Here is a 13,481-nt window from a genome sequence, read left to right on the forward strand (position 1 = left end):
CTACCTGTGGTGGATGATGCTTTCAATGATGTTTGCTCCGCTCCAGATTCTTTACCCCCAGCCCCTGCCAAACCAGACAGATTTTACAGGGTGCCAGATACTCATCACCACCTTTACAAGGCCCCACTTGCAGACCCAGAAACTATATCCCAGGGTCCCAAGGCAGTAGCTTGACCACAGCTAAAACCCTATTCCTTCTGAAAGGGAAGCAAGGTCACTAGACAGATGGGGTAAAAGGTCTACACTTCAGCTACTCTCTCAGCTAGAGCTTTAAACTGTCAGTTTCACATGATACAATACCAAGAGTTTATGCTTGATCAGTTAACTAAAAACTAACCACTGATGAATCTCTTGATAAGAAATATGTATTAGAGATGGTAAATAACATACAACAGGTTAGCAACCATTCCTTAAAATGTGGCTATGATGCACTGGAGGCTTCATTTAGATCAGCCATGACAGGCACAGTGATAAGAAGGCATGCATGGCTAAAGGAACAAGCTTTACCGGATCATGTTAAAGCTAAGTTGCTAGATGCTCCTATGGACAAGACAAGTTTGTTTGGTACACCTGCACAGCAGGTTATGAAGAAAATGGAAGAAAAGGCAAAATCTGTTCAAACTGTTAAAGATTTCTTGCAGGTTCAACCCCAAGGTTTAGCAGGAACTGGCCTGCCAAAAATTGGTCCTTTCCTGACTCCACAAAATTTCAAAGGGGCAGGAATAGACGTTCCAGAGGCAGAAACCAATCCAGAGGAGGTGCCTACAGAGGACGACAGTGGCAAGGTAACAACAGAGGCACAGACACAGCCACTGCCACTACATCAGCACAACCACAGTGACTTAATCCTAAATCCGCCTACCAGGGAACAAATAGCAGCTCCTCTAGGCGGAAAGTTAACCTTATTTTCAAAGAACTGGCACTACATAACAAAAGACAAGTGGATTTTACAAACCATAGATCAAGGTTACCGGTTTCACTTCCACACTTTACCAGTCAAAAGAGGAATGCCAAATCTACCTCCAAATCAAAAAACAGAGGCTCTACGCCAGATAACGGAGTTAGCAAACATGAGAGCTGTGGAAAGAGTGCCAAAGGCAGAACAAGGAAAGGGGTTCTACTCCAGACTATTCCTAGTTCCAAGAAAGGAAAAAAGTTGGAGACCAATTCTCGACCTGTCCACCTTAAATACATACATCATTGTCCCAAAATTCAAAATGCTGACCCTACAGCAACTTCTTCCCATGCTGGGCAAGGAGTCTTGGCTGGTAACTCTAGATCTCAAGGAGGCATACCTGCACGTCCCCATTCGACCAATCTGCAGAAGATACCTCAGATTTCTTGCAGGATCAGAGCACTATCAATTCTCAGCATTGCCCTTTGGCTTATCTACTGCGCCCAGAGTATTCACAAAATGCCTGGCATCAGTAATCGCCCATTGCAGACTACAGGCAATTCAAATTTACCCATACCTGGACGACTGCCTGCTACAAGGGGACAACAAAAGCAAGCTGACAACAGATTTACACAGGGTCATTTACTTGCTACAAGGACTGGGATACACAGTCAATTCACAAAAGTCAAGGCTGATACCATCCCAAACAAGGACATTCTTGGGCGCGGAATTGGACACAGTACAACAAATGGCATTCCTGACTACAGAAAAACAAAAAGAACTTCCTCTTTACTTCTTGGCACTAACAAAACTGAACAAGTTAACTGCAAGAAAAGTTCTGCAGGCCTTGGGCTTCATGGCATCATGCATAATCTTGGTCCCATTTGCCAGACTACATATGAGGAAACTACAGTGGTACCTAAAGAATTTATGGTCCCAACACAGTCACAGTCTAGAAACAGAAATCCCACTAATTCCATGCTTAAAACAGGAGTTCCTATGGTGGGCTCAGGCATGCCAGTCAAACCCAGGCCTACCCTTTCGCAGATGTCTACCAAGCCAGACCATCACAACAGACGCTTCAGACCTAGGATGGGGGGCCCACATGCTGGACAAATGCGTGCAAGGATTGTGGACACAGGATCAACTCCACCTGCACATCAATCTAAAAGAAATGCTGGCAGTAAAACTGGCAATCCAAAAGTTCAAACCATTTCTCAAAGAGGGCCAGTTGATGATAAGGACAGACAACACCACAGTCATGTGGTACATCAACAAACAGGGAGGCACTCATTCATACCCCTATGCAGAATGACCTTGGAGCTGTGGACCCTGGCACTCAGCTACAACATTCAGTTACAGGCAATATTTGTACCGGGAAAAGACAATACTCTAGCAGACATATTAAGCAGAACCACTTCGGATGCCCACGAATGGAAGCTGCACCCGGACATCTTCAAGACCATCTCGAAGAAATGGGGAATGCCACAGATAGACCTATTCGCATCACCTCTCAATCACCAGCTCAAAAATTCTGCACAAGGACATTCCACCCACTAGCATGGAAAGTGGACTCACTCTCCTTCAACTGGAAAGGCCTAACAGCATATGCATTCCCACCTCTTCCTTTGATACACAAGGTACTACTAAAAATCAAGGAAGAACGTCCAAGGATAATCCTGATAGCTCCAAACTGGCCAAGACAACACTGGTACCCACTACTGAAGAGCATGTCTCGAACAATATGTGGCCAATACCCTGATGCCTTTGATGTTAACTCAGAACAACTACAGCATCATACATCCAAACCTAAAACGCTGCAACTGACTGCATGGAACATCACATAGCAGCAGCTAATTCAGAACTTTCCCAAAGAGTTAAAGACATTATTCTTGAAGCACGCAGACCTTCAACAAGAAGGAACTATGCTGGAAAATGGAAAAGGTTTGTCATTTGGAGTACGGAAAGAGGAAAAGATGTGTCAAACATAGATATGCCTAACATTCTGGAGTATCTGGCGAACTTCTTCATTCAGGCCTGTCCTACTCCTCCATCAAGATACATGCATCAGCTATTTCAGCAGAATACAGCTTTGATCCACCTGTTTTTCGCACCCTTTGCTCAGGCAGTTCCTCAGAGGAATCAAGAATGTAAAACCTCCAAGGAAACCACCATTACCAGCTTGGGATTTAAACTTTGTGCTAGAAAAGTTGACACTATCACCTTTTGAACCAGCAGCAACAGCAGACCTACAACACCTGTCATGGAAAACTGCTTTCCTACTGGCAATTACTTCAGCAAGGAGGGTTTCAGAACTACAGGCCTTAATGGCAGTGCAACCCTTCCTAATCTTCCACCAAGATAGAGTGTCCATGAGGACTAATCCTACATTTATGCCCAAGGTGGTATCCAGAGTGTCTTTAAACCAGGCAATCCACCTACCTACCTTCTTTCCCAACCCACAAAACAGAGGGAAAGAATACTGCATACCTTGGATGTACATAGGCAGCTACGCTACTACTTGGACAGAACAAAAATAGCAGAAAGACTGACCAACTTTTGTAGCCTATGCAACAGGAAGGGAAGGAAAAGCTATTTCCAAACAGACAATCTCCAAATGGATAGGAAATTGCATACGATACTGTTACTCCTTCCATGGAAAACCAATTCCACAGGACATAAGACCTCATTCTACAAGGGCAACAGCCACTACCACAGCCTTCTTACGAGGAGTGGCAACCAAAGACATTATTGAGGCGGCTACTTGGACCTCCGTGCATACATTTGCCAAGCATTATAATTTGCCTCTATATTCCAGATCCCGAGCAGGGTTTGCCACTGCTGTACTGCAAGGGATCCTGAACACACCATAATCTACTTTTATCCTCCTCGCCTAGTTGGCTATGGTATTCTACCCACTTGTTATGACTGCAGATGCATCCATGAAGGACATAGTACAGTTTTGTACCTACCATAAATGTAGATGTCCGAACTGGATAGCATCTGCAGTCAGGATTACCCTCCCTCCTTCCCTCTGTGGTACTCCTAGGGTGTTTACCCTCCTAATAGCTAGCTGTTGGGGGGGAGTCTTTTATGGTGTATTTGTTTGTATATATGTACATATATGCTTATTGATGTGTTTACCTCTATCTATTTGGAAACATTGGCATCTATCCAAATTTTAGCCTGCAAGAGGGCTACTGGCATCTGGGGCAAGAAACACTGAGGAAAATGGCGTCGGCTGATGCTTTTATACCCGAAGACCAACAGAGATGACGTCGGGTGGAGTGCGACATCAGCCGAAGCCGGACCCGGACTTTGGAATCCGGCCGACTGCAGGGCTGCCTGACGACAGGACAACCCACTTGTTATGACTGCAGATGCTATCCAGTTCGGACATCTACATTTATGGTAGGTACAAAACTGTACTTTATGACTGCAGATGCTATCCAGTTCGGACATCTACATTTATGGTAGGTACAAAACTGTACTTTTTGTGGAAAAGGGAGCCCATTGATGCCATGGTTGTAGTGGCGGCCACCAAACTGGAACTTGCTAGGGAGAGTTCCCCTGTTCATTTCCCCCAACAGGGAGTCGTGGGTGATGGACAGATTTGGGAAAGGTGTCTGCGCTTCATCGACCATCACTTTAAGTCTCTGAATTATTTGGCACATTTTACAAGACTTTAAAGGGATTTGATTAAGGAATTATCAAATACCCTCTCGGAGCTGTTTCTGAAGTTCAGTCATCTGTGGCTTCTCGGTTGGCTACCCTGCAGTCCATTTCTAATTCCTCTAGGAGATTGGTCTTGCATGTAGCAGAAGGAACCTCAAGGGCAGCGGGTTCAGGTATTTCCATTAGGAGGTATGCCTGAATGTACTTGTGTGATTTTGCGGAGCCCTTACAATCCCCGTTTGTCAATGCTCCTTTTATAACAGTATGTCTTTGTTTGGCCCCAAGGTGAAGGACACAGTGTCCAGGTGTGAAAAGGCAGGAAAGACCATGCCTGCCATGGGCGTTCATTTTTCGACCCCTCAAAGATCCCTTTCCAGTGAATCAAAGGGGCTGTCGAAAAATATGGTTCAAGAAGTCTCATGGTCAGTTCCAAGACACATGGAAGAGGTTCCTCCAGAAGCAGTGGAGGGAACTCTAATGTATGAGGATTATGACAACGCCTACATGGCAGAGGTGGCACACAAAACCAGAGGTCCAGAGAATCCTCCTCTGACAGACCCTGCCAGCGCTCCTGAAAAGGAGGCCCAATTGCCATCCTCCGGAGGCAGTTTGGGGATGTTTATCCCTGCACCAGAGAGCCAGGCTAGACTTATCCAAAGATATTTGGGTACAGAGGATTATTTCCAGACGTTATATAATTACCGTTTTCTTTCCTCCTCCATACTCAAGAAAAATCCCTGATATTCCACCCAGTCAGGGAACAAGCAGCCATTCAAATTCAAATGCTGCTTAAAAACAAAAAAAAAAGTCATCCAAGCGGTCTCGTCAGACCAGATAGAATCCAGAATTTACTCAGTGTTCTTTTTAGTGCCAAAGAGTACAGGGGACTGGAGACCAATTTTGGATCTCACCAATTTAAACAAGTCATTTCAAAGAACCAAGTTTAGGATGGTCACGGTTCAGTCCATTCTCCCATTTCTGGGAAAGGATGTATGTGCTCAGTAGACATTCAGGATGCTTATCCTATAAAGATGAACAGACGATCCAGAAGGTATTTACGCTTCAATGTGGGAGCCTGTCTTTACCAGTTAAGAGTTCTGCCCTTTGGACTCACCAGAGCCCCCAGGGTGTTTACCAAGTACATGGCAGTAGTAGTAGCAGCCCACTTGAGACTACAAGGACTTCCAGATGTTTCCATATCTGGACGACTGGATCAATTCCGTTCCAACCAGGCATCAACTGATAAGGGCAAGAGATCAAGATGTTCTTCATCTCACATTGCTGCAGTCCTTACACTTGGGTAGTCCGCTGTCCTCGGTCGGCCCGAATATCAAAGTATTAGGCTGACGTCGGTCAAGGTGCATTAGACTGACATCAGGACGTCAGGGTACAAATGCGCATGACCGACGTCATATCCTCAGTCTTTTTTGCCGCATGGTCCGATGCAGAAGCAGCGTTGCAAGTGCCGTTCGGCGTTCTGAAATTTTTCGAATTCGGAGTTTCAGACCGAGTCAAAGTTGGCTAAGTACCCGTTGGGAACATTTTAGTTTTTCTTGCCTCAGTGGTTTACGGATGTCAGAAAAAGTGAATAACTGTATTTCTTGTGGGAAACAGATACCGCATAGAGATTATCATACTTTGTGTATTCCTTGTTTGGGGCCTGAGCACGACGTTGTTGGGTGTCGCTTTTGTGCTAGGTTCAATAAGCGCACTATTAAGCGAAGGTTAGATTGTGCCAGGTTGGTCTTTGGGAAGCGGTGTAATTATAAGATGCCGTCGGATGCTCCGACGCCCGCTTCTTCGAAGAAGCGCAAAGACAAACCAGCTAAACCCAGGCAAGAAGAGTCGTCCGTACCGGACGCCGGTTCTTTAGAGGCGTCAGTGGAACCGGTGGTTCCACCGGATTCTTCTCTGGAGTCCCGGGGGGAGACTTTATTATTGCAGGATGTGGCCTCTCAGGAGGCAGGTCAGGCTGAAGGGGCTTCTCAGGTTACTGTACTCCCCTCCCTTCCTAAGGTGGTTAGGCCCTCTCCTTCTGTTTCTAAGGCTTCTCCCAGAGGCAGGCCAGGTTTAGCTTCTGTTGGGGTCACTCCTAGTTCTACGGGATCTGTGCCCAAGAAGCACATGCTTAAAATGGCAGAGGATTTAATTACTTTGATTAGAGGTTCTTTGCCCCCTCCAGATAAGAGGCCTAGGGTGGAACCAGAGTTGGGGAGTTTTGAGCAGGCTTCAGATGTTTCAGAGTCTTCGGCTGAAGACTTGCAGGAGTACTCTCCTTATTCTGATTCTGATGCAGATGATTCAACTCCTTCTGCTTCTCCTCCAGAGGATTTTTCTTTTTCAGAGACTCTTCATTCCATGAGGGAACATTTCAAGTGGGAAGGTCAGGACTTCTCTGATTCCAGGAAAAGGCTTAGGGAATTTTTGCTTTTACCCCAGCATAGGCCTTTGGCTATACCTCCTGTTCTGCATGTTGTGGAAGATGTGTTTGCAGAGGCTTCTCTTAATCCTGATTCTTTGCCTCCTGCTCCTGTTAAACCGGATAGGTATTATAGGGTGCCTGAGGCTCATAAATATCTTTATAAGAGTCCTAGGGCGGACCCAGAAACTGTTAGTCAGGGACCTAAGGGTGTCAAGGCCTCTGTTGGAAAAAATCCGGTTCCTCCTGATAAAGAGGCCAGAGCTTTGGATAGATGGGGAAAGAAAGTCTATACTTCTTCCACCTTAGCTATGAGGGCTTTGAATTGCCAGTTTCACATGTTGAAATATCAAAACTATCTTCTTTCTCAATTGAAGTCTAAGGTAGATGCTCTGGCGGAAGGCATTGAGTGTAAGGAATTGCAAGATTTAGTACATGTTTCTGAACAGGTGGGTAAGCATTCTTTACAATGTGGTTTTGATGCTGTACAGGCCTCGTCTAGGGTGGCTGCCACTGGGTCAGTTCTTCGCAGGCACGCCTGGCTGAGGGATCAGAATTTATCTGAACATGTTAAGACAAGGATTTTGGATGCTCCTTTACAGTCTGATGTGTTGTTTGGTTCACCTGTAGAGTCAGTCTTGAAGAAAATGGAGGACAAGGCTAAGTCTATGCAGACTGTTAAAGATTTTTTGCAAGTTCAGCCTCCGAAGTTTAGTAGGAATTGGCCTGCTAAGGGGTGGACGTACCCTTCTTATGATTCACAGTCTAGGGGTAGATCTAGACGTGGTAGGGGCAGAGCTCAGAGCTCCTTTAGACCTAGAACAGGGAGTTCTCCTGCACATTCTTCGGGTGAGGGCAGGGGCCAGTCCTTTCGTAAACAGGCCCAATGACCTACCTTTTCAGCTGCCAGATCCTTCTCGCATGGCAGCACCTTTGGGAGGAAGGTTGGCACTCTTCAAGGAAAATTGGAGTTTGATTACCCAAGACAGATGGGTATTAGATATCATACACCAAGGTTACAGGTTTTATTTCCATACCTTGCCTCCTTTCAAAGGTATGCCAGACGTTCCTCCTCAGCAAAGACTAGAGGCTCACAAACAAATTTCTCTGCTGCTCCAAATAGGGGCCATACAACCGGTCCCTCTGCCAGAAGTGGGCCTAGGATTTTATTCTCGCCTGTTCCTAGTACCAAAGAAGGGGAACACGTGGAGACCAATTCTGGATTTATCTATCCTCAACACTTATCTGGAATTCCCAAGTTCAAAATGTTGACGTTACAACAGCTTTTACCTCTGCTGGGCAAAGATCACTGGATGGTGACTCTGGATCTCAAGGAGGCTTACCTTCATGTTCCTATCAGACTAAGTTGCAGGAAGTATCTGCGTTTTCGAGCTGGGACTTCTCATTATCAGTTCTCTGCATTGCCCTTTGGCTTATCTACTGCGCCCAGAGTGTTCACGAAGGTTCTGGCTCCAGTGATAGCTTTCTTCAGGCTAAGAGGAATACAGATCTATCCTTATTTGGACGATTGCCTGATTCTGGCCCAAGGAAAGGACGAACTTCTTCATCATTTACACTATGTGATAGCAGTGCTAAGATGCCTGGGGTATTCTGTGAACGAAATAAAGTCCAGTCTAGTACCCTCTCAGGACATGTGCTTTCTGGGTGTGAGACTGAATACAGCATCCCAGATGGCCTTTTTGACCCCGGACAAACAAAAGAATCTTTCTCTGTACTTCCATCAATTGTCTCATAAGTCCAGGCTGACTGCAAGGACAGTCCTTCAAGCCTTGGGGTTCATGGCATCTTGTATTCTGGTGCTTCCCAATGCCAAACTGCATATGAGGAAGCTACAATGGTATCTCAAAAATGTATGGACACAGCACTGCCAAGATATGGACACTGTCATTCAAATACTACCTTGCATTCAAAAGGAATTTTTGTGGTGAGCTCAGGAATGTCACCTAAACAAGGGACTCTCTGTGACCCGGCCAGAGGCGAGTCAGATTCTAACGACAGATGCCTCAGACAAAGCTTGGGGAGCTCATCTAAATGGAAAGTGGGTACAAGACACGTGGCCTGCCAGACTTCAACATCTACATATCACCTTGAAGGAGATGTTAGCAGCCCAATTTGCATTAATAGCTTTCAAGGATTTACTTCTTCCAGGGCAGGTGTTGGTTCTAACAGACAACACAACTGTCATGTGGTACATCAACAAGCAAGGGGGAACACATTCTTATCCTCTATGCAGACAAGCAATGATTTTGTGGGAGACTGCTCTCAGTTTACAGCTAAATCTTCAGGCAAGGTTTCTGCCGGAGCACAGAACTCCTTAGCAGATGTGTTGAGCAGACAAATTATGGATCCCCACGAGTGGAAATTGGATCCTCATGTATTTCAGAAATTGACAGTGTTATGGGGAACTCCAGACATAGATCTGTTCGCTTCTCCACAAAACTACCAGCTGCCAAAGTTTTGCACAAAAAGGTTTCATCCCACAGCTTGGAAAGTGGATGCTCTTTCATTCAATTGGAGCAAGCTTCATGTGTATGCCTTTCCACCTCTGCCTCTCCTCCCAAAGGTACTCCTGAAGGTCAGACAGGACAAGCCAAGGATGATTTTGATAGCTCCAGATTGGCCTCGACAGCACTGGTACCCATTACTGAGAAGTCTGGTACGGGAGCCTCCATGGCCTTTACCTTCGATTCCACACCTGCTGTCTCAGGAGAACAGTCATTTACTCAATGTCAAACTTCACTCTCTTCACCTAACAGCCTGGCATATTCTGTTTTGAATCCTGGAGGGTCTCAGCTTCCACAGCAAGTTTTGAATGTTATTTTGGAGGCCAGAAGGCCTAGTACAAGGAAAGTGTACGCTGATAAATGGAAGAGATTTTTATTTTGGAGTACAGCGAAGGATTTTGATGTTTCTGAGCCTAATTTAAGTGTGGCTCTTCAATATCTTACTGAGTTACTGGACAAAGGTTTGTCCTTCTCTTCTATTAAGGTTCATGCTGCAGCAATTTCTGCTCACTATGACTGTGACCCACCATTGTTTTCTCATCCTTTGTTTAAGCAATTCCTTAGAGGGGCAAAGAATATAAGACCCCCACGGAGAGCTCCTACTCCTGCTTGGGATCTCAATTTTGTGTTGGAGAAACTCACTCTACAACCTTTTGAGCCTGCAGCTACTGCCGAGTTGAAATATTTATCATGGAAGACTGCTTTTTTGTTGGCCATTACCTCTGCAAGAAGGGTTTCTGAATTACAGGCCCTTATGGCAGTTGAGCCTTTCTTAATTTTTCATAAGGATAGGGTATCTTTGCGTACTAATCCTTCCTTTATGCCTAAAGTGGTTTCTAGTGTGGCTCTAAACCAAACTATTCATTTGCCTACTTTTTATGCAAACCCCAAAATAAAGGGGAAAAGATTTTGCACACTTTGGATGTACACAGGCAGTTGCGATATTATTTGAGCAGAACTAAAGGGTTCAGGCAGTCTCAGCAGTTATTTGTTTCATTTGCTTTGGGTTCTCAGGGCAAGCCTGTGTCAAAACAAACTATTTCTAAGTGGATTGGGTTTTGTATTGCTTTCTGTTATTCCCATCATGGTAAGGAGATTCCAGCTGGGATTAGGCCTCATTCCACTAGGGCTACTGCCACTTCTACAGCTTTTTTAAGGGGGGTGGCAACTAAGGATATTTTGGAGGCAGCTACTTGGAGTTCAGTGCATACTTTCTCTAAGCATTATCACCTTCCACTTTACTCTAAATCTAGGGCTGGTTTTGCCACTGCAATTTTACAGGGCATTTTGGCAGCTCCTACTGCTTTATAGTTTTGCCATCCTCCCTTACCTCTGCTTTGGGATTCTACCCAAGTGTAAGGACTGCAGCAATGTGAGATGAAGAACATAGTACAGTTTTGTACCTACCATAAATGTAGATGTTCGAAGATCCACATTGCTGCAGTCCAATTTACCCTCCCTCCTTCCCCTCTGTAGTTAGAGGCGGTTGTGTGGGTTGGGTTGTAAATATTGTGAATATTGTATATATTGTACATATGTTTAGTGCAAGGGTGGTTGGTTGTTTTTTGCTGTCTTTTGGTTTTGACCTTTCTGTTTAGGGTCTTCTGACATCTGGGGCAAGAAAAGACTGAGGATATGATGTCGGTCATGCGCATTTGTACCCTGACGTCCTGATGTCAGTCTAATGCGCCTTGACCGACGTCAGCCTAATACTTTGATATTCGGGCCGACCGAGGACAGCGGACTACCCAAGTGTAAGGACTGCAGCAATGTGGATCTTCGAACATCTACATTTATGGTAGGTACAAAACTGTACTTTCTTCAGCCTTGCTCTCTTCTGGGATGATCATAAAATACGAAAAGTCTCACTTAAAACCAACTCAGAGTCTAGAATTCATAACAGCAGTACTCAACATAGAGTCAGCCATAGCTTCACTACCATCCTTGAGTTCAGACCGTACAATCACCGGTCAGAAAGACAGTCTGCAGTACCAAGATATCAGCCTGCCTTGTCCTTCAAACTCTGGGTTCCATGGCAGCAGCAATAACATTAGTACCTTTAGCCAGATTTTACATGAGAATTCTTAAGTGGTTGCTGGATGCACAGTGGTAAATACTTTACCCAGTCAGTTACAAATCCCTTACACATGCAAGACAGATCTCAGGTGGTGGATTCGATCAGATCAGGTTCTACAAGGTCATCCATTTATTTCTCCTTAGTCCAAGTCCATAGTGTCCACGAACACTTCTCGGCTGGGGGGGGGGCGGTATTTTCTGGGAAGAACAGTCTAAGGCACTTGGTCCCCCAAGAGGCCAACTTGCACATCAATGTCCTAGAGATGAGGGTGGTACTTTTATCATTGCAGGCCTTCCAGAATGCTCTCCCTTAGGATGCTGTTGCAGTTCAAACAGACAGTATGCCAGTAGTTGGAAGGCGGGACCAGATCTTACCCCTTGTATCGAGAAGCTCTCAGTGTGGCAGTGAGCTATCTCATCCAACTGCTTTCTCATAGCAACACATATTCCAGGGAAATCCAGTGTGATAGCAGATAAACTGAGCATGGTGCCTTCTTCTGGCTCACGAATGGTCCCTCAACAAGAACATCACAGAAATAATTTTCCATTAGTGGGGCCAGCTTTGCTGCAATCTTTTTGCCTCCCCTCTAAACAATGCAAACAAATGCAGCAGGTACTTTGCCCTAATTTCCCCACAGGGGAATCACTGAGGGATGCTCTACTTCACGTTCATCTCCCTGGTCTACTTTACACCTTTCCACCCATACCACTATTTCCAGAATTCTTTCAGAAAGCTTCCATGTTGAAGAGCAGTCATCCTCACTGCATCTTACTGGCTTCGACAGATTTGGTTCCCCTTCCTTTGGCCTCACTTGCTTCACCAACCTTGGATTCTGGATTCAACACCAGACCTCCTGTCACCTGAAAGGCATGATTCATCCAAACATAACCAACTTCAGGCAGACTGCCTGGCTTTCCCAGTTCCATTAATAGCCAGACAACCTGTGGTCTCTTTACCTGTTTGTCAAATGCTTTTATCTTTCTATAAGCCTTCCACCAGGAAGTTCTATTCCAACAAATAGAAAAAGTTTGTTCACTGGGCTCACTTAAATAATACTGAACCATTTTTTTCAGCCCCAATACATTGCATTCTTGAATTTTTGTGCCATCTTTTTAACGAAGGAGCTAGTTCATCAACCATTAATGTTAATTTAGCAGCCATATCAAATTTTCACATTGGTTTTGATAGTTCCTTTGTTGCCTCTCACAAATTAAGCAAAGCCTTCTTGAAAGGCACTCTTCTTCTAAGGCCCCCTTTTAGAAACCCTACTCTTCCATGGAACCTGAATTTGGTACTGTGGTACTGCAGCATCTTACTAAATCTCCCTTCGAATGAGACACTACATGTGACGTTAAATATCTTTCCTGGAAGGCAATTTTTCTGGTGGCTGTTAGCTCTGCTAGACAAATTTCTGTGATTCAAGCCTTGTCCTCTAAACCACCATACTTTTTTCACAAGGATAGAGTTACACTACTGACTAATGCTTCCATTCTTCCTAAGGTGGTGGTAGAATCTAATATCAATCAGTCCATTGCTTTGCCAGTATTCTTTCCTAAATTTGGTAACAAGGGTGAATACATATTACATTTATTGGATGTCTACAGACAATTATGTTTCTATGTACATAGAACAAGAGATTTCAGAAAATCTGACTGTTTCATTCACAGATGTAAAATTGTGAAAACCAGTTGCCAAAGTCACTTTATCTCGGTGGCTGACCCAACTGTACTTCATTTGTTTATAACAAATTGGACATTATTCTACCAAAACTATTAGGAGCCCATTCAACTAGATCCATGGTTACTTCCTCAGTGTTTCAGTCCAGAATGTCCATGGACGATGTATGAGCAGCAGCAACCTGGGCTACTCCCAATACCTTTGTTACTCATT

At 44.8% G+C, this 13,481-nt stretch overlaps 1 protein-coding gene across 1 annotated transcript in view; it reads left to right on the forward strand.

Annotated features, from left to right (window-relative positions):
* SETD1A (SET domain containing 1A, histone lysine methyltransferase) overlaps positions 1-13,481 on the forward strand; it is a 1,410,167-nt gene that overhangs the window by 904,881 nt on the left and 491,805 nt on the right. The window lies entirely within an intron of this gene.

Source organism: Protopterus annectens, chromosome 10.part0 (assembly GCF_019279795.1).
Source record: "Protopterus annectens isolate FY-2018-M chromosome 10.part0, PAN1.0, whole genome shotgun sequence".
Lineage (NCBI taxonomy): Eukaryota > Metazoa > Chordata > Ceratodontiformes > Protopteridae > Protopterus > Protopterus annectens.